A 22305-nucleotide genomic window follows, 5' to 3' on the forward strand; every position below is an offset into this window, starting at 1 on the left:
AACATCTGTACAGAGAGAACACAGAATGGAGGAGTAGCCTAGTGGTTAGAGCACCATTCTTGACATCTAGAGGTGGCCAGTTCAAACCCCTCCTCGGCTCCTTGTGATCTTGGTCAAGTCACTTAACCCTCCATTGCCTCAGGTACAAAATTAGATTGTGAGCCCTCCAGGGACAGAGAAATGCCCAGTGTACCTGAATGTAACTCAGAAGGTAAAAACATAAGGGTGGAAGAACACCAAATCCAAAGAGACCAGTCCAGACAACACAGTAGTAAGAGCACCAAAATAAAGTTTATTGGGACCCTACATGGTCCGTATCTGGATTTTGGCTTATATTGTGACCCCTGATGAAGGCTTTTTAGCTGAAACATGGACCATGTAGGGTCCCAATAAACTTTATTTTTGTGCTCTTACTACTGTGTCGTCTGGACTGGTCTCTTTGGATTTGGCGTTCTTCCACCCTTGTGTTTTTACCTTCTTGGTTTGCTTGTGGAAGTATTGGACCTCTTTCTTTTTTGGTTTTCACTCCTGCCGCTGCCTGTAACCCGACGAGGTAACTTTTAAAATTCAGAGGGAGGAAGACTGGAGCTCGGAGGGAGGCCTCGGAAGGAGGGGAGCCTTGGAGCTGGGAGGCCGGCCTTGGAGCTGGGAAGGAGGGAGGAGCCCTGGAGCTCAGAGGGAGGGAGGGAGGCCTCGGAGGGAGGGGGATGGTTCAGGAGCTCGCAGGGGATGGCCTGGGAGCTCGGAGGGGGGTGGCCAGCCCTGGAGCTAGGGTGAGGTGAGGCTAGGGTGGGGGTGGAGCTAGGATGGGGCCCCATCAAATTGGTCTGCACAGGGCCCCACACTTGCTAAGACCGGCCCTGGGGTTGTACATGGAATGTTGCTAATCTTTGAGATTCCGATTGGAATCTTGTTACTCTTTAGGATTCCAGAATCTTGCCACTCTTTGGGGTTCTACATGGAATGTTGCTAATCTTTCAGATTCCGCTTGGAATCTTGTTACTCTTTAGGATTCCAGAATCCTGCTATTTTTTTTTTTTGGGGGGGGGGGGTTCTACATGGAATGTTGCTACTATTTGGGTTTCTGCCAGGTACCTGTGACATGGATTGGCCACTGTTGGAAGCAGGATACTGGGCTAGATGGACCATTGGTCTGACCCAGTATGACTATACTTATGTTCTTTTGTACTCACAGTGTGTTCTGTACACATGAACACTGCTGATTCCATGTTTGTGATGTGTTTTCTTTTACCTTCAACAATGCCTGGGACATTTCTGACTTAAGACAGATGTTCAGGCAACTTTTTATTCTTTAGCATATCTGGCCATATTTCATATGCAACAAGCAGTGGAAAAGCTCCAAGAATGTTATATTTTTGTATTGCTCCTGAATCAACCCAATTCTCTGGCCATTGCATTGCACACCCTGAGCCCTGGCCAAAAACACACACACACACACACACACACAAACAAACAAAAAACAAGATCCCCTGCTTTATCTGAAAACAGTTGCAAGTTGTTATTAATGACTTTGTCCTGCCAAGGCAGTATCCCATTGAGAACTGGTGAAAGTCCAAGTAAACAGACAAATCCTTCCTCATACCAGCAGATAACCAAATAAAATGACAAGACTTACATAGTGATGCTCTTACCACTACCAGTCACCTGAAAAATACCCTTCCCATGGGATTACTGCAAACAAAATTCAACCTCTCAAGGCCAAGACCCAAGAAATTAAGTCAGTTACATTCCTTACCTTGTCTGCTGGCCGTCTACTAACCACTGAAATTGAATTGATCTCAATGGCCAGAAAAGTCAAGACTGACACTGGGCCAGGGCTGCCGAGAGACACAGCTGGGCCAGGGCAGGACTGGACTGCCAAGCCATGGCCCTCCACCTGGGCCGCCGCCGTCACGCTGCACCTTTGCCCCCCCACCACCACCAACTAGGGTTACCATATTTGCCCTAAGGAAAAAGAGGACACATGCCCCACCCCATCATACCCCACTTGCCCCCTGTCACACCCTCACCCCTGTCACTTTAACCCCTCCAAAGAAAGCCAGATTCCCTCTCTCTCCCCCCCCCCATGTATATCCCCTCCCCAATTTTCCAGCCACCACCCACCCACATGACTCCATTCACTACCCCTTCCCTCCCCTCTGTACCTTATTGTAGTGCCCTGGTGGTCTAGTGGCCTCTTCAGGTCAGGAAAGAGCCCCCTCTTTCCTGTCAGGGAGACTGTAGGCCTGTTTTGCTCCTGGCACTGATTCAAAATGGCTTCCGAGAGTTCAAGCAGTGACTTTGCAAGACTTCTGCGGAAGTCTCACGAGGCCACTGCTTGAACTCTTGGCAGCCATTTTGAAGCGACACGGGGAGTAAGACAGTCTGCAGCCGTGCTGGGCAGGAAAGAGGGGGCTCTTTCTTACCATGAAAAGGTCACTAGACCACCAGGGTACTACAATACGGTAAAGGAGGAGAGGGGAGGATAGGACATCTTAAGGCCCGCCCGCAAATCCAGACAAACTGGCACACTGGCAAAACCCGCCCGGATGCCCGGTTGTGTCCTCAAAAAGAGGACATGTCCGGGTAAAGCTGGATGTACGGTAACCCTACCCCCATCTCCACACTCTGGCTGCTGCCCCCACCTGCCCCCTTACTTTTCTGTCTCTGACTGCTGCTCCCTCGGTCTCTCCTCTCCTGCTCCTGTGTGCCTGGAGTCGGGACGCAGATGATTGCATTAACATGATATCTCGTTAATGCAATAATCTGGGTCCTGGGTGACATGAAGGAGCAGGAGAGGACAGACCTGGAAGCAGGCAGGCTGATGTCGGACCTGGGCCCCCCCCCCCTTGGAGGCCGGGCCTGGGGAATTTTGCTCACTCCGCCCTCCCTCTCTGCGGCCCTGCAGTGGGGCTTTAATATAGACACAGGAAATGGAACAACTCATTGACATGCATTTATCAAAACAGAAGGAACCAGCAAACTGAAAACCTAAGAATGGGATGGAATCCGGATGAAGAGGTAACAAGCCAAATGCTGATTCAATGTCAACTTTGGCCATTAAAGGTCCCCTACTACACTGCCTCACCAAGTCAGGACACCAACAAAAGAAGCAAACCATACTACGCATATGTAGGAATCTGTTGGATTTGGCACAAAGTAACTTTGGGCATAGAAAATTCCATCAGGTTTTTATTTATTTATTTATTTAATACATTTGTATCCCGCGCTTTCCAACTAAAAGCAGGTTCAATGCGTCTTACATAGTATTAGGTTATACAGAATTTTGTTAGGTAGGAAAATTAAATGTAGCATAGGAATAGCTTGGATGGGTCTGTAGTGATTGGATGGATAAGTGGAAGAATGGATGGGTTGGTAGGGATAGGTGATGTGGAGATGTAGTCTGGGTCAGTGTCGTTGTCGTTGCTTCTTCGGTGTTAGTTAGGTAGATCGGTTCGTAAGTTTAATCAGGTTCTTTAGGATAGGCTTGCTTGAATAGATGGGTTTTTAATGCTTTCCTCAAAGGTAGGTGGTCATAGATTGATTGGATATGCCTAGGGAGGGCGTTCCAGAGTTGGCTGCCCAGGAAGGAGAAGTTGGATCCATAATAAGTTTTGTACTTGAGACCTTTACAGTTGGGATAGTGCAGGTTGAGGTAGTTTTGCGAGGATACAGACATGTTTCTTGCTGGGAGGTCAATTAGATTTGTCATATAGGCCGGAGAATCACCGTGTATTATCTTGTGGATTAACGTGTGAACTTTAAAGTTGATACTTTCTTTGATGGGGAGCCAGTGTAGTTTTGCACGGAGAGGAGTTGCACTCTCAAAACGTGATTTGCCAAATATGAGTCTCGCTGCTGTGATTTGGGCAGTCTGAAATTTTTTCAGGATGTGGGCTTTGCAGCCTAAGAAGATGCTGTTACAGTAGTCAATGTGGGTAAGTACCGTGGATTGCACCAAGTTCTGGAATGTTTTCAGGGGTAGATATGATTTTACGCGTTTCAGTATCCACATCATTGTGAACATTTTCTTCGTGGTGGTTGTGGCGTGGTTCTCGAGGGAAAGGTGGTTGTCTAGTGTCACTCCAAGGATTTTCAGGTTGTCAGAAATGGGGATTGTAGTGCTGGAGGTGGTAAGATTAGATGGGGGGGGGGGGGGGTGCAGAGTGCTGAGATGAGAGGATAGGCATTGTGTATTTTCTCTGTTCAGTTTCATCCTAAAGGTGGTGGCCCAGGAGGTTAAGATGTTCATTCCCATGGATATTTTGTCAGAGATTTCTGTTAGGTTTGATTTAAAGGGGATGAATATGATAACGTCATCAGCGTAGATGAAAGGGTTGAGATCATGTCTGAATAGGGCTTTGGCTAGTGGGATCATCATTAGATTGAAGAGTATCGGTGACAAGGGGGATCCTTAAGGTACACCACAGATTGGAGACCGAGGTGGTGAGGTAGCCGTGGGTGATTTAACTTGATAGGATCTTGATGTGATGAGTCCTTTTATCCAGTTAATAATATTTCCGCCGATTCCAAGTTTGTCCAGTAGTTTGGTTAGTATGTTATGATCTACCATGTCGAATGCACTGGATAAATCGAATTGTAGAAGGAGGATGTTGTTTCCAAATGCAATTTCTTGTTTGAATTTGGATATTAGGGTGAGTAGGACAGTTTCTGTGCTGTGGGCTGAGCGGAAGCCCACAGTAGAGGAATGGAGGCGACAGGGCGGTAGTTGGTGACATCGTTCGCTGGTTTCTTAGGATTTTTCGGTATTGGTGTTAGTAGTATGTTGCCGTGATCAGAGGGGAATAAACCTTGTTGCAGCAGAAAGTTTAGATGGGAGGTAAGATCTATGATAAAGCGTTCTGGGGCCTCTTTCATTAAGTAGTTGGTTTCTCCAATGTAAAGTTCAAACATTGATGATCTCACTGGTTGCCATGCAGAAGGGTACTCTTCAGTGAGCTGTAAGGTTATGTCAGTAACCAGAGGAAATGGGAGTGTCTTAGATCCTAATTGGTGAAAGTTAAAAGGTTAGGAGAAGTTGTAGTCCTGGAAAGAAAGATAGAAAAATATATAAGGGAGCTCCTACCTTTGAATTTTGTCTGTTGGCTTCTGCTTCCTGAGGCCTGACCTATGTGATAAGGATAGCCTTCCAGAAAAATGTCTCCAGCCTTTTAGATACAGAAGCAGTGGCATAGCTAGGTGGGGCCATGGGGGCCTGGGCCCCCCATGTTTGCTCTGGGCCCCTGGTTGGCTGGCGGGGGTCCTCAACTCCTTCCATCTGAAGACTTCATTCAGTGCTGGTCTGTGGTGGCGCCGCCGCATTGCCTGCCCTGCTCTCTCTTCCCCTCACATCGGGCACACTCCTTTTAGTGAAATTGAGCATGCTCAGTTTCACTAAAAGGAGCATGCCGGACATGAGAGGAAGAGAGAGCAGGGCAGGCAATGTGGTGTGACGCTGGAGACCAGTGCTGGAAAAAGTCTTCAGCACAGGAGATATACTTACAGCTGTGTTGTACTAACCTAGTCAACACATTTAAGCTGTTTCTTTTTACAGACAGGACTCAGACAGTGTCATACAGACCTCTGACCTGCTGTTTTTTGCCTATGGTGTGTGTCTGGAAATCAGGGATCCACATCATTACCTTTAGCCTGATACTAGAAGGAGAAGAGAGTCCCTGGGTCTCATCTGTGCTGTACCAGCAGACATCTTTTAGCTACCAACCAAAAATACTGGAGAGTCTGTCAGAGCCCAAATAACCAGCTGGGAGAAGAGAACTTCTACATTTCCCAAACCAAAGCATCATCGCTTATTTGAATATCTTAGTGGCCTCCCAATTGCTCAAGGTGGCAAGAACTAGCATTACATGGCTCAACCACTGTAACATAGTAACATAGTAGATGATGGCAGAAAAGACCTGCACGGTCCATCCAGTCTGCCCAACAAGATAACTCATATGTGCTACTTTTTTGTGTATACCCTACTTTGATTTGTACCTGTCCTCTTCAGGGCACAGACCGGAAGTAAGTGGTTATGGTTTTAGATTATTTTATTTGCTATATTGCTCAATACCGACAGGCGGAACAAGGCTGTTTAAAATTCAAAAACACAAAAAAGAATTAAAAAGGAAAAGAACTACAACTGATAGGACGGAGGAAAGAATCATACAAGACACTGGAGGCAACTAAAGGGACCTGGATACCAAGTTCAAATCACGTCACAGGAGATGCTAAAAGCTTGGGGGAGAAACTGTGTTTTTATAAGTATTTTAAATTTAGGCAAAGATAGCTCACTACAGATAGACTGGGAGAGCTGTTCCAGGTAGAAGGCGCCAAGAAAAGGAAAGCAAAATGTTTAGTTTTTTCTTGTTCAAACCTAGGATTGGGTAGAACCAGTGGTGTATCAATTCCTTGTTAAGACTTACTGCTGCTGCCCTCTGCTGTTCTGTAGCTGCAGTGCAAATATATTCTGTGGGAGAACTCAAGATTAAGTGGAAGGAAGTGTTTGTGTATAAAGTTTTGGCTTCCCTGCATTTAAACTGCCTCTGCTGTAATTGTTCACGATTGTTTGAAATCTGCCTATTTTCCTGAGTAAACTATTATTATGGTTTAGGGCACATCAACTGCATGGTCTGCATTTATTTGATAACTGAGTGACTCTGAACGTGGGAGCATAACCTTATTCAACCTCCTGGGGGGTCTTCTCCAGTCCTGGCCCATGCCCTAAATCAAAGTATTGTGCACCCGACCAGCTCTCGTGTAGAGCATACCCTGGGCAGCTGCCTAGGATGACCCTTATGGTCAGGGCTTACACATAATTCCTGTGGGAGCTGATCGTTGACTGATAGGCCCAGGGGTTGATACAAGTTGTGGATGAGCCGGAATCTTCTTGTCTTTTTCTAGGGAACTACAGAAAGGGGAGATAACACCGGGAAAAGTCTTTGGGGAAAAGATCCAGCCATCCTTCTCTGTTCTCATTTTCATCTCCACCACCTCCTGTGAGAGGGCATTCCATGTATCCACCACCCTTTCCGTGCAAAAATACTTCCTGACATTACTCCTCAGTCTTCCCCCCTTCAGCCTCCTCTTCCAGCTTTTTTATCACTGAACTTCCGAACTGCCACTTCGAAGGGGCATTCCTACCCATGTTATTACTACTACTACTACTACTACTTCTTAGCATTTCTATAGCGCTGCCAGGGTTACGCAGCGCTGTACAAGTTTAAACATGGGGAAGGACAGTCCCTGCTCAAGAGAGCTTACAATCTAAAGGTAACAAACTATGTAGTCAGTGTAGGTATCATGAATGGGGAAGGTGGTTGGGCGCCAAAAGCAAGGGAGAAGAGATGGGCTTTGAGTAAGGACTTGAAAATGGGCAGGGAGGGCGCATGGCGTATGGGTTCGGGAAGTCTGTTCCAGGCATAAGGTGATGCGAGGCAGAAGGGGCGGAGTCTGGAGTTAGCGGTGGTGGAGAAGGGTACAGATAGGAGTGATTTATCCTGAAAGCAGAGGTTACGGGTGGAAACATACGGGGAGAGGAGGGTAGAGAGGTAATGGGGGGCTGCAGATTGAGTGCATTTGAAGGTTAAAAGGAGAAGCTTGAACTGTATACGGTAGCGGATCGGGAGCCAGTGAAGCGACTTGAGGAGAGGGATGATATGAGAGTATCGGTTCACGCGGTAGATAAGACGTGCGGCGGAATTTTGGACAGATTGAAGGGGGGATAGGTGGCTAAGCGGGAGGCCAGCAAGGAGAAGGTTGCAATAGTCAAGACGAGAGGTAACGAGCGAGTGGACGAGGTTTTGGGTGGTCTGTTCAGAGAGGAATGGGCGAATTTTGCTAATATTATAGAGGAAGAAGCGACAGGTCTTAGCTATCTGCTGGATATGGGCAGAGAAGGAGAGGGAGGAGTCGAAAATGACTCCGAGATTGCAGGCTGAAGAGACGGGGAGGATGAGGGCGTTGTCAACAGAGACGGAAAGTGGGGGAAGAGGAGAAGAGGGTTTGGGTGGAAAGACAAGGAGCTCAGTCTTTGCCATGTTCAGTTTCAGATGCCGGTTGGACATCCAGGCAGCGATGTCTGAAAGGCATCGCTCCAGTAGCCATCTGGTCATTTATGGCAACTTTTTATGTCTTAGTCATTATTGAATTATCAATACAGCTGAAAACTCCTCTATGTTTGTAAACCTCATATCAAATAAACATTCAATTTGATATTCAAATGTCTATATACAGTGGCGTTCATAGGGGGGCTGGCACCCGGGGTGGATCACCGATTCGCCCCGCCCCCGGGTGCAGCGCCCCCCCCCCCCCCCGATGCAGCGCGGACCCCCCCCCCCCACCGGTGAAAGGACACCCCCGCGAAGGAACCCCCCCGCTGGGTGCACGCCGCTGGGTGGGTGGGGGGGGGCGCGCGCACCTGTCCTCCGTTGTTCCATGCTTCTTCTCTGCCCCGGAACAGGAAGTAACCTGTTCCGGGGCAGAGAAGAAGCATGGAACAACGGAGGGCAGGCGCGCACGGCACCCCGCCCCCGGCGGCGTGCACCCGGGGTGGACCGCCCCCACCGCCCCCCCCTAGGAACGCCACTGTCTATATAATCTTAAAAGGAGGGGAAAAAACCTCAAATGTCCCAACATAGCAGCAAGTGAAATATATTAATGCTAGCATTTACCAGACTCCAGTCTTCTCATCGGTCTAAAAAAACCTCTTTATAATGATTTTTTATTTTGTATATATATATTGTGCACTCAAACTGCTTCAAACCTTTTCAAACATTATGTCACAAAGCACCATTTGGATGGATTTCTTCTCAAAATATTCAAATCGGTATTTTCAAAACCTGTTTTTCAGATGTTTATCTGTCCAGTTTGTCTGCATTGCTTCCAAATCACAAGGGGGTATGTCGGGGACATTTTGAAGGGCGAGCTTAGGGCGAAAACTTCAACGTTTTTGTCTAGACCTGTTTTCAGAACAAAGGAGGCACAAAAAGGTGCCCTAAATGACCAGGTGATCACTGGGGGGAATCAGGGAAGTGCCCCCCCTTACTCCCCCAGTGGTCACTGACCCCTCCCACCTCCAAAAAATGTGAATCAAAATAGTACTCACCAGACTCTATGACAACCTCAGATGTTATAGCCAGGTCCATTAGAGCAGCAAGCAGGTCCCTGGAGTAGTGTAGTGGTGGGTGCAGTGCACTGCAGACAGGTGGACCCAGGCCTGTACCTTCTCTTACCTGTTACCAGAAAACCCCCTTCACCCATAAGGGCTATAGTAGTGGTGTACAGTTGGGGGTGGTGGGTATTGGAGGGCTCAACAGACAAGAAAAGGAAAGGAATCAATGGTAAGATATGTAGCTGGGAGCATTTATATAAAGTCCACAGCAGTGTGACCCCTAGGGTGTCCCATTGCTCTCCTGGGATGTCTGAGGGACCAGTCTGCTAAAAATGCTGCCCCTTCTACATCCCAATGGCTTCAGTTTCTACATTTTATACTTGCACGTTTATTTTTCAGAAAATAGCCTGAAAAGATAAATGCAAACAGCACAAAACCTTGTTATAAACAGTATTTTCAGAAAAAAAAAAAGATAGATGTTTTGCAGTTTTGAAAATGGCCATATTTCCTATCCGGATTTGGGATGTTTAGCGCAAAACGTCCAAAATCTAACTTAGACATCATATTGAGAATACCCCTCTATGTCTCTTTTTAAAATACCTGCATAAACATGGGTTGAAAAGCAAAAAAGCAATTGCTTAGATCTGGACCCCGTATCTGAGTACACTGCCAATTCTTGGACTATTAATATAGGCTTCTCCTACATAAGCGCACAACTATGGAATGGGCTCCCAAAAGCTGTGAAAACAATCCACGACCACTTGAACTTCAGGAAATTACTAAAAACCAACCTCTTCAAAAAGGCCTACCCCAATGACCCCACCTACCAACACAGCATGACTATGATCGAACAGGACAACACGCAATCTTCATCCATTCCGACCCTCTACTTATACCTCATACGATCACTACACAATTTTGTATTTATTATCCACCGACTGGGCAAACGCCTTTGACGGTACTATGTAAGCCACATTGAGCCTGCAAATAGGTGAGAAAATGTGGGGTACAAATGCAACAAATAAATAAATAATATGATGTTCCTGTTACAATGGCTTTCTATAGACTTCAACCTTGTCTCTACAGAGATTGGAATTTGTCGAGTTATGGAATTGTATACGAGGGTTTAAATTGCCATTTGGGAAGGGGGAGGAATGGAGGGGAATAAAAAAATGTCAAACGGTACTAAATGCTGCGATAGAGTTGTATTTGATATTTGTCAATGTCTTCAGAGTTGCTGTTTTATTTGTTAGATGCAGTAAAGACATTTACACATAAAATACCTGTAGAAGCAGCAGAAATTGCGCTTATGTTGCAGATGGAAAGGTCCATGCCTGAATTATTCCAGTGCGTGTGTAGATTAGCATATTTTAATAATGTACACATGTACTCAAACTCCGCCCTGTACACACCTACCAGCAAAGTCTAGGGGGCACTCAATGAAGTTACATGGAAATACTTTTAAAACAAATAGGAGGAAATATTTTGTCACTCAAAGAATAGTTAAGCTGTGGAACTCATTGCTGGAGGATGTGGTAACAGCGGTTAGTGTATCTGGGTTTAAAAAGGTTTGGACAAGTTCCTGGAGGAAAAGTCCGTAATCTGCTATTAAGACAGACATGGGACAGCCACTGCTTGCCCTGGGATTGGTAGCATGGAATGGTGCTACTACAGTATTTGGGTTTCTGCCAGGTACTTGTGACCTGGATTTTCCACTGTTGGAAGCAGGATACTGGGCTAGATAGACCATTAGTCTGACCCAGTATAGCTGTTCTTATGTTTTTACATACCATCATATCACCACACAGTCTTTTACAGCAGCCAGTGTTTTATAAGACACAAGCGTGTGGCCACATAAGCAATAAAAAGGCTTTATAAAATTAATCCCAACATGACTAACGGAGATACAATAGGTATCAGGTCATTAAAAAATGAGGGGAAGGAATTTAGCTCAGTGTTAGTAGTTCAAGGTATGTTACACATACAGTAGATATTTTTCTGTCCCTGGAGGCTTAAATCTAAGTTTCAAGGTCACAAGAAACTGCAGGGGATTTGAATCATGGAATCCCTGGGTCTCAGCTGTTAGGCTACTCCTCCAGCACCAGCCCACAGCTGCCACACCTGACAGCGGAGCAATACCTTGCAGTGTAAATGTCACATCAGATTTTAATTATAGATAGTGCAGGATATGAGATTTTCTTTATCAGCAGCTTAAATTAGTAGGTTGATAACACAGGCCCTGACTCAGTTTTACAGGCTTTTCATCCTGGGCCTACAGTACAGCATAGTAGACAACCAAGCAATTCAGGGCAGGACTCTGGGGCAAGTTGATAATTTCCAGCAATCTCTCATAAACAGCCATCTTGACCTCAGTTGAGCAAACAGTTGCTCAGGCCTCTATGAAAAAAGATGAATTTAAGTGTCTACTTTTCATCAAGCGAGTATTTTATTAGAGAGTAATGATGAGAGGAGAAGAGATAAACAGTAATTTCACAGCGGCCATCCAACCCCCTCCCCCCCACCAGATTAATAATACAATTCAACAAATTTTCTATTCCGCTATATACCAACTAAGGATCAATGCGTATTACAATTCAAATGAAGACTAGGCCATCACTAGACAAAAAATACAAAATCATATATAAACCATCCAAGCTATCTTAGTACATCAAAGAAGCTCAAAACAAATTACAAAAAATAAATAGAAAATAAGTAAGTCTTTAACAGCTTACGACATCGCAGATAAGATTCAACCAATCTCAACTCCAAAGGAAGGGAATTCCAACATTGCGCAGAGCAGTAAACAAAACCAGGGCTAAGATAAGACCTATTACAGAAGGAAACTGCAGCAGACAACAGTCTCTAGATCTAACGAACAAACTGTTGTTCCCACAGTAAATAACTCCACTAGATCAGGGACATAACCATCAAATAATTTGTGGACAAAAATACAAAGCTTAAATTTACATCGTGCTTCAATATAACACAGTAACATACTTTCTCCGAGGACAAGCAGGCTGCTTGTTCTCACTGATGGGTTGACGTCCTCGGCAGCCCCCTCCATCGGAAAGTTTACTAGCAAAGGCCTTTGCTAGTCCTCGCGCGCCCATGCGCACCGCGCATGCGCGGCCGTCTTCCCGCCCGAAACCGGCTCGAGCCGGCCAGTCTTCTTTCGTCCGCACTCGGTACGGTCGTGTTACGCCGTTCGTGCCCCAGAGAGTCGACCTCGCGCGTCCTTTTCGACGTGTTTTTGTCCTTTTTTTCCTTGGAAAAGTTCGGGAAGCGCTCCGGTAGTGTTCCGGAAGACCCTTTCGGGTTTTCTGTCCTTCCCGTATTTCTTAGTTTTTGCCCCGTAAGTTTTCTTTCGTTGTCGGGGTAGGCCTCTTTTGGCCTCGGTCGAGATTTTTCTCCCTCTAAATTTTGGTGCTTCAATTTTCGCCATTTCGGCTTTTGATTTCGCCGGCGTGATTTTTCCGCCCATGACATCGAAGCCTTCCAGCGGCTTCAAGAAGTGCACCCAGTGCGCCCGGGTAATCTCGCTCACTGATAGGCACTCTGCGTGTCTTCAGTGTCTAGGGGCCCAGCACCGCCCTCAGAACTGCAGTCTGTGTTCCCTGTTACAAAGGCGGACTCAGGTAGCGAGATTAGCCCAGTGGAACGTTTTGTTCTCGGGCTCTTCGTCGGCATCGGCACCGGAGGCATCGAGTGCATCGACGTCGTCAGCGTCCGGACCATCTTCCTTGGCTGCCGCTCCATCGACTGCATCGAGGCATCGGACCTCTGCATCGGCGCCGAGGCATCGGGCGACTGTATCGACGTCGGTGGTACCGAGACTTCGTCTGCTGATGTCGTCGGACGGAGGTGCATCGTCAGGAGTGCAGGTGAGGGCTGTCCATTCCCCTGCTGGTGGCGGTGAGCCTTCGGGTGGGTCTCCTCCTACCCTGAGGGCTCCTGCGGTACAGCCCCCCCGGGATCGACCCTCTTCGGTCTCGGCCCCGAGGAAGTGACGGATGGATTCTACGTCCTCCTCGTCGGTGCCGGGGAGCTCCGGTGACATGCTTCGGAAGAAGTCGAAGAAGCATCGACACCGGTCTCCTCCCCATGTCGGCACCGAGAGCTCTGGGTCGCCGAGGGATTCGGCACCCAGCAGGCATCGGCACCGAGAGGACCGCTCACCCTCTGTTCAGGAGGTGTCGATGCGCTCCACTCTGGACAGCCCGGAACAGCCTCCTCGCCCGGAACAGGATCTGACGTCGACGCCTGCATCGGCCTCTCAGCCTTTCTCTGCAGCCATTCTAAACGAGAGCCTCCGGGCCGTTCTCCCAGAGATTCTGGGAGAGCTGTTGCGCCCTACCCCTCCGGTACCGGCGGTGCTTGCGCCTCCGGTACCGTCGAGCATGGCGCCGGCTGGCCCATCGCCCAGGTTGAGGTCCCCGGTGCCGACCGCGGCCACCTCCCAGGAAGGCTCCCCGACTACGTCGGCGGAGGGAGCTTCGCCGATGCGGGCGAGGGAGTCTACCTCTCGACGCCCCCACCGTGGACGGGGTTCCACCGAGTCGAGCAGGGCGAGGTTGCAGACACAGGTTCGTGAACTTGTGTCTGACACCGAGGGTGAGGCCTCGTGGGAGGAAGAGGAGGACCCCAGATATTTCTCTGACGAGGAGTCTGAGGGTCTTCCTTCTGATCCCACTCCCTCTCCTGAGAGACAGCTTTCTCCTCCCGAGAGTCTGTCTTTTGCTTCCTTTGTCCGGGAGATGTCTACGGCCATCCCCTTCCCGGTGGTTGTGGAGGACGAGCCCAGGGCTGAAATGTTTGAGCTCCTGGACTATCCTTCTCCACCTAAGGAAGCGTCCACTGTTCCCTTGCACCATGTCCTGAAAAAGACATTGCTTGCGAACTGGACCAAGCCACTAAGTAATCCCCACATTCCCAAGAAGATTGAGTCCCAGTACCGGATCCATGGGGACCCAGAGCTGATGCGCACTCAGTTGCCTCATGACTCTGGAGTTGTGGATCTGGCCCTAAAGAAGGCTAAGAGTTCTAGGGAGCATGCTTCGGCGCCCCCGGGCAAAGACCCTAGAACCTTAGACTCCTTTGGGAGGAAGGCCTACCATTCTTCTATGCTCGTGGCCAAGATCCAGTCTTACCAGCTCTACACGAGCATTCACATGCGGAACAATGTGCGGCAGTTGGCGGGCTTGGTTGATGCTCTTCCCCCTGAGCAAGCCAAGCCTTTTCAGGAGGTGGTCAGGCAGCTGAAGGCGTGCAGAAAATTCCTGGTCAGAGGAGTTTATGACACTTTTGATGTTGCGTCCAGGGCCGCTGCTCAAGGTGTGGTGATGCGCAGGCTCTCATGGCTGCGTGCCGCCGACCTGGAGAATAGACTCCAGCAGTGGATTGCGGACTCGCCTTGCCGTGCGGACAACATTTTTGGAGAAAAAGTCGAGCAGGTGATAGAGTCTCTCCACCAGCGGGACACCGCATTCGACAAGTTCTCCCGCCGGCAGCCTTCAGCCTCTACCTCTACAGGTAGAAGATTTTTCGGGGGAAGGAAGACTGGTCCCTATGCTTCTGGTAAGCGTAGGTACAATCCTCCTTCCCGACAGCCTGCGGCCCAGGCTAAGTCCCAGCGCGCTCGCTCTCGTCAGCAGCGTGCGCCTCAGCAAGGCCCCGCGGCTCCCCAGCAAAAGCAAGGGGCGAGCTTTTGACTGGCTCCAGCAGAGCATAGCCGACATCCAAGTGTCAGTGCCGGGCGACCTGCCGGTCGGGGGGAGGTTGAAAGCTTTTCACCAAAGATGGCCTCTCATAACCTCCGATCAGTGGGTTCTCCAAATAGTCCGGCAGGGATACACCCTCAATTTGGCATCAAAACCTCCAAATTGTCCACCGGGGGCTCAGTCTTACAGCTTCCAACACAAGCAGGTACTTGTAGAGGAACTCTCCGCCCTTCTCAGCGCCAATGCGGTCGAGCCCGTGCCATCCGGGCAAGAAGGGCTGGGATTCTATTCCAGGTACTTCCTTGTGGAAAAGAAAACAGGGGGGATGCGTCCCATCCTAGACCTAAGGGCCCTGAACAAGTATCTCGTAAAAGAAAAGTTCAGGATGCTTTCCCTGGGCACCCTTCTCCCCATGATTCAGCAAAACGATTGGCTATGCTCTCTGGACTTGAAGGATGCCTACACACACATCCCGATACTGCCAGCTCACAGACAGTATCTGCGATTTCAGTTGGGCACACGCCACTTCCAGTACTGTGTGCTACCCTTTGGGCTCGCCTCTGCGCCCAGGGTGTTCACAAAGTGCCTAGCTGTGGTAGCAGCGGCACTTCGCAGGCTGGGGGTGCACGTGTTCCCATATCTCGACAATTGGCTGGTGAAGAACACATCCGAGGCAGGAGCCCTGCAGTCCATGCAGATGACTATTCGCCTCCTGGAGCTACTGGGGTTTGTGATAAATTACCCAAAGTCCCATCTTCTCCCAGTGCAGAAACTCGAATTCATAGGAGCCCTGCTGGATTCTCGGACGGCTCGCGCCTATCTTCCAGAGGCGAGAGCCAACAACTTGTTGTCCCTCGTCTCGCGGGTGCGTGCGTCCCAGCAGATCACAGCTCGGCAGATGTTGAGATTGCTGGGCCACATGGCCTCCACAGTTCATGTGACTCCCATGGCCCGCCTTCACATGAGATCTGCTCAATGGACCCTAGCCTCCCAGTGGTATCAGGCCGCTGGGGGTCTAGAGGACGTGATCCACCTGTCCACGAGTTTTCTCAAATCCCTGTATTGGTGGACGATTTGCTCCAATTTGACTCTGGGACGTCCCTTCCAAATTCCTCAGCCACAAAAAGTGCTGACCACGGATGCGTCTCTCCTGGGATGGGGAGCTCATGTCGATGGGCTTCACACCCAAGGAAGTTGGTCCCTCCAAGAACGCGATCTACAGATCAATCTTCTGGAGTTGCGAGCGATCTGGAACACTCTGAAGGCTTTCAGAGATCGGCTGTCCCACCAAATTATCCAAATTCAGACAGACAACCAGGTTGCCATGTACTATGTCAACAAGCAGGGGGGCACCGGATCTCGCCCCCTGTGTCAGGAAGCCGTCAGCATGTGGCTCTGGGCTCGCCGTCAAGGCATGGTGCTCCAAGCCACATATCTGGCAGGCGTAAACAACAGTCTGGCCGACAGGCTGAGCAGGATTATGCAACCTCACGAGTGGTCGCTCAATTCCCGTGTAGTGCGGCAGATCTTCCAGGTGTGGGGCACCCCCTTGGTAGATCTCTTCGCATCTCGAGCCAACCACAAAGTCCCTCAGTTCTGTTCCAGGCTTCAGGCCTCTGGCAGACTAGCATCGGATGCCTTCCTCCTGGATTGGGGGGAGGGCCTGCTGTATGCTTATCCTCCCATCCCTCTGGTGGGGAAGACTTTGTTGAAACTCAAGCAAGACCGAGGCACCATGATTCTGATTGCTCCTTTTTGGCCGCGTCAGATCTGGTTCCCCCTTCTTCTGGAGTTATCCTCCGAAGAACCGTGGAGATTGGAGTGTTTTCCGACCCTCATCACACAGGACGAGGGGGCGCTTCTGCATCCCAACCTCCAGTCTCTGGCTCTCATGGCCTGGATGTTGAAGGCGTAGACTTTGCCTCTTTGGGTCTGTCAGAGGGTGTCTCCCGCATCTTGCTTGCTTCCAGGAAAGACTCCACTAAGAGAAGTTACTTCTTCCATTGGAGGAGGTTTGCCGTCTGGTGTGACAGCAAGGCCCTAGATCCTCGCTCTTGTCCTACACAGACCCTGCTTGAATACCTTCTGCACTTGTCTGAGTCTGGTCTCAAGACCAACTCTGTAAGGGTTCACCTTAGTGCAATCAGTGCATACCATTACCGTGTGGAAGGTAAGCCGATCTCAGGACAGCCTTTAGTTGTTCGCTTCATGAGAGGTTTGCTTTTGTCAAAGCCCCCTGTCAAGCCTCCTACAGTGTCATGGGATCTCAATGTCGTTCTCACCCAGCTGATGAAACCTCCTTTTGAGCCACTGAATTCCTGCCATCTGAAGTACTTGACCTGGAAGGTCATTTTCTTGGTGGCAGTTACTTCAGCTCGTAGAGTCAGTGAGCTTCAGGCCCTGGTAGCCCAGGCCCCTTACACCAAATTTCATCACAACAGAGTAGTCCTCCGCACTCACCCTAAGTTCCTGCCAAAGGTTATGTCGGAGTTCCATCTGAACCAGTCAATTGTCTTGCCAACATTCTTTCCCCGTCCTCATTCCTGCCCTGCTGAACGTCAGCTGCACACATTGGACTGCAAGAGAGCATTGGCCTTCTACCTGGAGCGGACACAGCCCCACAGACAGTCCGCCCAATTGTTTGTTTCTTTTGATCCCAATAGGAGGGGAGTGGCTGTAGGGAAACGCACCATATCCAATTGGCTAGCAGATTGCATTTCCTTCACTTACGCCCAGGCGGGGCTGGCTCTTGAGGGTCATGTCACGGCTCATAATGTTAGAGCCATGGCTGCGTCGGTAGCCCACTTGAAGTCAGCCTCTATTGAAGAAATTTGCAAAGCTGCGACGTGGTCATCTGTCCACACATTCACATCTCATTACTGCCTGCAGCAGGATACCCGACGCGACAGTCGGTTCGGGCAGTCAGTTCTTCAGAACCTGTTTGGGCTTTAGGATCCAACTCCACCCCCCGAGGGCCCTGTTTGTTCTGTTCCAGGCTGCACTCTCAGTTAGTTGGTAAATTTTTTAGGTCAATCTCAGTTATGTCCTCGCCGTTGCGAGGTCCAATTGACCATGGTTGTTGTTTTGAGTGAGCCTGGGGGCTAGGGATACCCCATCAGTGAGAACAAGCAGCCTGCTTGTCCTCGGAGAAAGCGAATGCTACATACCTGTAGAAGGTATTCTCCGAGGACAGCAGGCTGATTGTTCTCACAAACCCGCCCGCCTCCCCTTTGGAGTTGAGTCTTCCCTTGAAGTGTATTGTCTTGCTACATACTGGACTGGCCGGCTCGAGCCGGTTTTGGGCGGGAAGACGGCCGCGCATGCGCGGTGCGCATGGGCGCGCGAGGACTAGCAAAGGCCTTTGCTAGTAAACTTTCCGATGGAGGGGGCTGCCGAGGACGTCAACCCATCAGTGAGAACAATCAGCCTGCTGTCCTCGGAGAATACCTTCTACAGGTATGTAGCATTCGCTAAATGACGGCAGATAAAGACTTGAATGGTCCATCCAGTCTGCCCAACAAGATAAACTCATTTTACATGGTATTTCATACTTTATACCCAAGTTTGATTTGTCCCTGCCTTTCTCAGGGCACAGACCATAGAAGTCTGCCCAGCAGTGTTCTTGTACTAAAAGTTCTGAAGCTAACGTTGAAGCCCCTTAAAATTTACGCTCCAGCTCATCCATATCTATTCAGCCACGATCAGGACACAGACCGTAGAAGTCCACCCAACACTGGTTTTACTCTCCAATTACTACTACTACTACTTATCATTTCTAAGGTGCTACTAGACATACGCAGCACTGTACACTTGAACATGAAGAGACAGTCCCTGCTCGACAGAGCTTACAATCTAATTAGGACAGACAGACAGAACAAACAAGAGATAAGGGAATATTAAAGTGAGGATGATAAAATAAGGGTTCTGAACAAGTGAATAAGGCTAAGAAGTTAAAAGCAGCATCAAAAAGGTGGGCTTTTAGCTTAGATTTGAAGATGGCCAGAGATGGAACTTGACGTACCGGCTCAGGAAGTCTATTCCAGGCATATGGTGCAGCAAGATAAAAGGAACAGAGTCTGGAGTTAGCGGTGGAGGAGAAGGGTGCAGATAAGAGAGATTTACCCAGTGATCGGAGTTCCCGGGGAGGAATGTAGGGAGAGATGAGAGTGGAGAGGTACTGAGGAGCTGCAAAGTGAATGCACTTGTAGGTCAATAAGAGCAGTTTGAACTGTATGCGGAAATGGATAGGAAGCCAGTGAAGTGACTTGAGGAGAGGGCTTATTTGAGCATAACGACACTGGCGGAATATTGGTCAACCACTAATTATCGGTGTCGCCACCCAATCTCTGCTAAGATTCCACAGATCCATTTCTTCTAAACAGGATTCCTTTGTGTTTATCCAATACATATTTGAATTCCATTACCGTTTTCATCTCCACCACCTCCCGTGGGAGGGCATTCAATGTATCCACCACCCTTTCCGTGCAAAAATACTTCCTGACAGTCTTCCCCCCTTCAACCTCAATTCATTCCCTCTAGTTCTACCACCTTCAATGAAAAGATTGTAACAAAGGAGTAACATGATCAAACTTATGTCTTCCACATATTCTGCAAATGTTTTAAAGATGGCTGAGGACATCCAATATAGAGAATTACAATAATCAAACTGAGACAGCACCAGTGCCTATAGGCCAAGAAGAGGGAAAGGGAAATGGGACTGATATACTGCCTTTCTGAGGTTTTTGCAGCTACATTCAAAGTGATTTACATGTATTTAGGTACTTATTTTGTACCAGGGGCAATGGAGGGTTAAGTGACTTGCCCAGAGTCACAAGGAGCTGCAGTGGGAATCAAACTCAGTTCCCCAGGATCAAAGTCCACTGCACTAACCACTAGGCTACTCCTCCACTAGCAACATTCCATGTAGAATCTCTTTTTTTTTTTTTTTTTTTTATTCAATTTAAAGAAATATACAAGAAACTTCTTGATTGGAAAAGCATCATAAAAATAAAAATATATCAACAGAAATTAACAATCAAAGAGGTAAATATTGATACTCAAGTCCATAAATTGGAAATCCAAAATTTAGGAATTCAAGGGGAGCAAAAAAAAATAATGGGAAATTAATAAGGATAACACAATCTCTACTAGAAAGAGTTAATCTTTTCCTTAACGCTTATCCTTTTTCACCGAGGCTATAAGAGCTGATGAGTGTGTTGGTTCTGTAAATACATATTTCTTCTCTTCAAGTCTGACTATGCACTTGCAGGGGTATCTTAAAAAGAAGGTACCCCCCAAGTGCAGTATTTCAGGTTTAAGGAGCAAGAATTGTTTCCTCCGCTTACGAGTCTCCTTAGAGACATCAGGAAATAATAATATTTTATATCCCAAAAAGGGTTTATCTTTATTACGGAAAAATAAGCGGAAGATCCAATCCTTGTCAGGCAATAATGCAACTGTCGCAACCAAAGTCGCGGCAGTTGCTAATTCGGAGTCAGAAGTTTCAAGCAAAAGAGAGATATCCAATGGAGTTTCAGGCATTTGATTCAATTCTTTTCCTGGGATGTAATATGCCAAGGTGATTAAAGGTTGAATCGTTTCCAATTTCATAATACTTTGTTCCATTTTGTCAGTTTTTTCATCTATAACTTTAATCTTCTCCTCTGTTTTTTGTAAATCCATCTCTAATAATTTTATTTTAGGTGCAGTTTCATTAACTTGTTTCAGGAACGTTTGACCCAGGGTAGAAACTAAGTCCCATAAAGTGTCCAGTGTAACCTCTTTCGGTTTAACTAATAATTCCTTCGGTATTTCAAACCTTTCAGAAGTTTTCACACGCTCACTCTGTCCTTCGGCTCCTCTCCCTTCTATTTGCGGCGGCGTCTCTCCTTCTCTAATGGAAGCAAGACCTCGTCTCGACGTTCTTCCGGGTCCATAACACCTGAACAGGGAGACCCCGTCGAGTCAGCGAGGAAGGAGCTTGAGCCTACCGGCTGGGGAGGTGGAGTTCGCATAGCGGGGCTCAGCGTGGTTTCAAGGCTAGGGGAGACCGATTCTCCCAAAACGCCGGTACTCCCTACTAGCAGCATTCCGCTGTTTGGATTAACTTCCTGCGGTCTGAGAAAGCGGTCGATTGGACCAGGTAAAGAGGGGGTTAGCGGCGAGGCCCTGGCCGTCAATCTCCCTCGGCGTTTTGGCATCGTAGGATCGAGACTCGCAGCGTCTCAGTAGAGTGCAGCCATCTTGGATTTCCCATGTAGAATCTCAAATAGTAGCAACATTCCATGTGGAATCTCAAATAGGGAAATGGGACTTGAGATACTGCCTTTCTGAGGTTTTTGCAACTACATTCAAAGCGGTTTACATATATTCAGGTACTTATTTTATACCAGGGGCAATGGAGGGTTAAGTGACTTGCCCAGAGTCACAAGGAGCTGCAGTGGGACTTGAACTCAGTCCGCCAGGATCAAAGTCCACTGCACTAACCACTAGGCTACTCCTCTGCTCAAGCATCCTTAGTTCATGATTCAGATACTACACTTGGATGCCAGCCAAAAAATCCAAAGGGATGAATGCAACAACTAATCAGTGTGTAGCAGAGAGTCAAACACCAAGGTCAGTTTTCAGACAAGACATCCAGGTCCATCCGGGTATTTCGACACATAGATTAGGCACATTTTCAGCAGCGCTGAAGTGAGGACACTGAGGAATCAGAAAAAAGGCATAAGAAATGGCCAAGCAAGAAGGAAGAGAAGGGTCTGCCCTGCCAGCCTGATCTCTTTGTGGTCCACTAAATCAATAGTGGTAGAGAAATCTAAAGACACTGCCAGAGCAGGTCATTGAGAAAGCTATGATGTCCATGGTGCACGTATTCACTTGATACGCTGCCACATAAGTACATAAGTATTGCCACACTGCAGGGACAGACTGAAGGTCCATCAAGCCCAGCATCCTGTTTCCAACAATGGCCAATCCAGGTCACAAGTACCTGGCAAGTTCCCAAAACAGTACAAGACATTTTATGCTGGTTATCCTAGAAATAAGCAGTGGATTTACCCAAGTCCATTTTAATAATGGTCAATGGACTTTTCCTGTAGGAAGCCATCCACACTTTTTAAAAACCCCGCTAAGCTAATTGCTTTTACCACATTCTCTGGCAACAAATTCCAGATTTTAATTTAATTACACATTGAGTGAAGAAATATTTTCTTCAATTCGTTTTAAATTTACTACTTTGTAGCTTCATTGCATGCCTCCTAGTCCTTTTATTTTTGGAAAGAGTAAACAAACGATTCATGTCTACCTATTCCACTCCACTCATTATTTTATAGACCTCATAAAGTGCTTAACATAGTACAGGTATCTTGTCAGGGTCCTTGGACATATTGCTGGTGAACTGCGGTCAGTTCTGCCTGGGGAAGTGTGCTGGGATATATCCGCAGTGCACCCTGATTTACAATCAGTGAGTTAATCATTGTG

This window comes from Microcaecilia unicolor, chromosome 5, assembly GCF_901765095.1.
Source record: "Microcaecilia unicolor chromosome 5, aMicUni1.1, whole genome shotgun sequence".
NCBI classification, from domain to species: Eukaryota; Metazoa; Chordata; class Amphibia; order Gymnophiona; family Siphonopidae; genus Microcaecilia; species Microcaecilia unicolor.